We start from the raw sequence: 4,219 nt of genomic DNA on the forward strand, positions 1-4,219 counted from the left end.
CCAGTCAGGTCCGACTCATGGCGATCCCGCCAGGCACAGTAGAACTGCTCTGTAAGGTTCCCAAGGCTGTGACCTTGACCGGAGCCCACAGCCTCGCCATCTTTCCCCTACACAGTGACTGGTGGATTTGAACTGCTGACCGAGGCCCATGCTTAACCCACAGTGCCACCAGGGACCCTCCTAAAAAGAACCCCCAAACCAGTGCCATCAAGTTGATTGCAACTCCCAGTGACCATATCAGACAGGCTAGAATTGCTTCACGGGGGTTCTAAGACTGTCAATCTTTAGGGGAACTGACAACCTCATATTTCTCCTGTGGAGTGACTAGTAGGTTTGAACCATCAACATTGTGACTAACGGTCCAATGCCTAACCTCCAGAGCCCCATAGAGCTAAAGCAGCCATGGAAAGATGCACAGGAGAGCAGGGCTTGCTTCTTTGCAGCTGGGCTATTGATGATCACCAGGTGGGAGTAAGACAGCCCGGTGTGGAGAGCTTCCTCACTGAGATTTAAAAATTGTCCCACTAGACCAAACTTTTCAGCTTCTGGATCTTAATTACCCTTGGGACGGTAGGGCAGAAAGTTTTTCTTGTTTTGTCTTGATTGCATCCCCAGGGTTCTTGTGAATTAACTCTTTAGGAATGGGGTCTCCTTGGAGACAGGCAGGGAAGAGAAATGAAGAAAGATGGAAGGCAGGAGGGAGACAGTCGGCTCTCCTGTGATTTCTAGACCTTTCCAGAAGGGCTGGTGCAAGGCAATACCCAGTGTCCTTGAAGGGGAAGCATCAGTTGCTGGCTCACAGGAGATGGTCAACATTTGTTGGGTAGAAAAGAGGTAGCTTAGGCTGAACCAGAGCATCAGAGAAATCCCTATTCTGCCTCCTCTTTTTGGAGGTGTGTCTTTTCAGGGGTTCAGTGCGAGATAAGCTTCACCTCGGAGGATCTGAGCTTGGGCACTTCTAGCACCAAGGCAACGAGAGCCTGAGGGAGCTGAGGAGTGGATCCTGAAGTTGCAGAGAGAACAGCCCCTCTCTCTCCGGCTTAGCAGAACGCTGGTCAGGACATTTCAGCCTAAACCCTCTCCATGAAACTCCTTACAGAATGGTACCTGGACTAAGACAGATTTGTGGGGAGACTTGGTAGTCTGTTTCCCATCATTCGTCTAGCTAGGGCTAGAACTTGGTGACCACAGGAGCTGTGCCTAACCCAGACACAGGCATAGCTAGTCCATTTCACCTGAAATGGCCCTCTATTGGGCCAGATGCCATTCTGTAAGGAGCTATGGGGAGAGGGCTCCTTGTTGACAGCGCAGTTTCAGCGAGGACAGGGAGAAAGAGCTTGCTTTAGAGTTGGATGATCTTTGTTCTTATTTGATGGGTTCACTGATTCATTTTCCAAATTTCATTGAGTGCTAACTTGAGTGTATCAGACACAGTGGACAACATGCCTGCTTTCATGGGGTCTGGTTTCTTAACTGGAGAAAGAGAGCAATCGGAGCATAAACATATAATCTCAGAGGAAGAACATGAGGAAGACCAACAGATCGTGAAGGGTAGAAGGTAGTGGCAGAGTCTCCTTTAGTGAGGATGGGCCACTAAGGATCTTTGAGCTTACACTCTGAGTCAAGACTTGAAGGAAATGAGAGCAAACCCCCCAAGTCTAAGGTCTTAGGGCTAATGGACTATTCCATGCTAGTGACAGATTATTTTGAATTTCTCATGTAATTTTGGAGGAAAACACAGATTGAATCTGAGGGAAAAGAAGCATTGAATCTGGGGGAAGGTCCCAAGTTTTCTATTGGACTGAGCCATGGCAAGCCAGTTGTAGGGTCTAGGCTGGTCCCAGAGCCCATGTTTGGTGGCTTTGATACCTGTGGTAGTTACATAATCTTGTGTTAATTTGTGGATATTAAGAGTGAAGGGGTGGATTTTAGACTGTCAATAAGATCACAAGGTAACACCTGTCAGAAGGATTCTGGGAATTTCCTCTTTTTTTCCTGGGAAGAGGCCCACATTCTCTCTCTGTTTCACCTTCCTGTTGACAAGACACATGGAGCCATGCTAATGACAGCCAGAGCCCTGGAGTTGGAAGAGCCACATGGAGACCCATTAGCGCTGAGATGCTTTCACCACCACTGGATCCACAGACTTTCCACCCACTGGCCCGTGATCTTCCTGAATTTGGTATCATTGCCTGTGTTGCTTAAGTCTGAAGAGGCATTTATAGACTGGTATCAGACAATTGGGCTAATATCGGACTTGGGGACTTGATCTGGACTGGGATGGGATGTTTCTTACTATACAATTATATAAAGCTCTTTCTTATACACATATGAGTGTCTATGCATTTGTTTCTCTAGTCTACCTGGTGAGAAGATGATACAAGCTTCCCTGAATGCAAGGAGTGTTGATATTGGATTTGAAGTCCCTTGTCTGCTGGCCCAAGCTGAGGCTGGTATGGGACAGATGAAGGTCAAGGATGGGGGGGGGGTTCCTGTTCTCTCCAGGAGACACTTATCCATTAGCCTGGTGATGAGGAAGTCAGAGTCCCAAGAGGGAGGACACTGCCCAGCTCACCCCAGGATCTGATGAGTTCTGACCTCCTGCAGGAAGACACTTTCACCAAGGAAAGAGAGCTCACAGATCAGATAAAAGAGTTCATTGACTCTCGGAACTAGCCTGAGTCAGTAGACTGCAGAGACGCCATCTTTGCCCTAACGAGAGCTCAGATCATATGGGAAATCCCCTACCCTTACTTTTGCCAACAAATAGCTATGGTCTATGGTGAAACAAACATTTTAGAGGAATATGGGGAAAATGAGAGTAAAGCAGGAACAAGGGCTGGTTGAGTTTACACAAGAATGCTCTTCTGCAGGGAAAAATACTGGAACCAGATTTAAGAGAAGAGAGTATGCTTGAAAGAGAAGACAGATTTTGGGATACTTGATGGTTTGGATTAGTGAGAAGAAAAAGAAGAAAATCTGACAGTCTCAACATTTGGGAAGTTTATGGAGTCTTAGAAATCCTCATTCCTTATTGCCTGTCACAGTGATGTTGGAAGAAAGTATGCAGTTTCACTGACTTAGCACACAGCCAAGCCATTGTGCGCCCTCTGTGTTTATGCAAGTTAACTTAAAACGATGCCCTCTAAGAAGGCTGCACATGAATTCTTATACTTTGTTCACATGTCCAACAATTGGAAACAACCAAATCACCCTTCTCTAGGTGAATGGATATTGAACAAGAAAGATCAAAGAACAGTCATCGTATTTGAGTGCTGGTGCTGGTGAAGACTCTTGAAAGAATCATGGACTGCCAAAGAAACATACAATACTGTCTCGGAAGAAGTACAGCCAGGATGTCCTTCTCCAGGGAATGGTCTCCCCGGAAAATATGTGCAAAGTACCTAAGACAAAGCCTTGTCACCCTTGTCTCTAAGGAGCACTGTGGCCATACTGCATCCAAGACAGTTAGGTTTGTCCTTTTGGCAGTCTATGGTATTTTCAACATTCTTTCCCAGCACCCCGGTTCTTCTTCGGTCTTCCTTATTAATTGTGTAATTTTCACATGCACATGAAGGGATTGAAAATATCATGACTCGGGTCAGGCATTGGCTAAGTCTGCTGCACGAGATCCCTTTAAAGTGTTGAAAAGCAAGGATGTTACTTTGAGGATGAAGGTGAGCTTGACCCAAGCCATGGCATTCTTAATCGCTACATAGGCTTATGAAAGTTATACAACAAATAAAGAACAATGAAGAACATTGGATGGACTTAATTATGCTCTTGGTGAAGAATTTTGAAAGTAGAATTGACTGCCAGGACAAATCTGTGTTGGAAGAGTACAGATAGGATGATCCTTGGATGGAGAGCTTCAGTCTTTTGCAGTTTGATCACATTTTCAGGAGAGACTAGTCCAGGAGAAAAACATCATGCTTGGTAAAGTAAAGGGTCAGTGAAAAAGGAAAATCCTTGAGGAGACTGACTGACAAAATGACTGCAACAATGGGTGTGAGAAACAGTGAACCAAGAAAAGAATGTAGGCAGACAAATTCTCTATGCTCATAATTAAGAGTTTGGGAGGCAGACTCTGGTGGAGAAAGGTCTTCATATTTGTGAGTTGGAGATGAATCCCAGTCACATTCTCCTGACCAAAAATCATCCCCACATTGTGCTACTTAAAGATGTTTCCATGAACTTTGGGGTCAGGGCGTGGTGCCCC

Source organism: Tenrec ecaudatus, chromosome 9 (genome assembly GCF_050624435.1).
Source record: "Tenrec ecaudatus isolate mTenEca1 chromosome 9, mTenEca1.hap1, whole genome shotgun sequence".
NCBI lineage: Eukaryota > Metazoa > Chordata > Mammalia > Afrosoricida > Tenrecidae > Tenrec > Tenrec ecaudatus.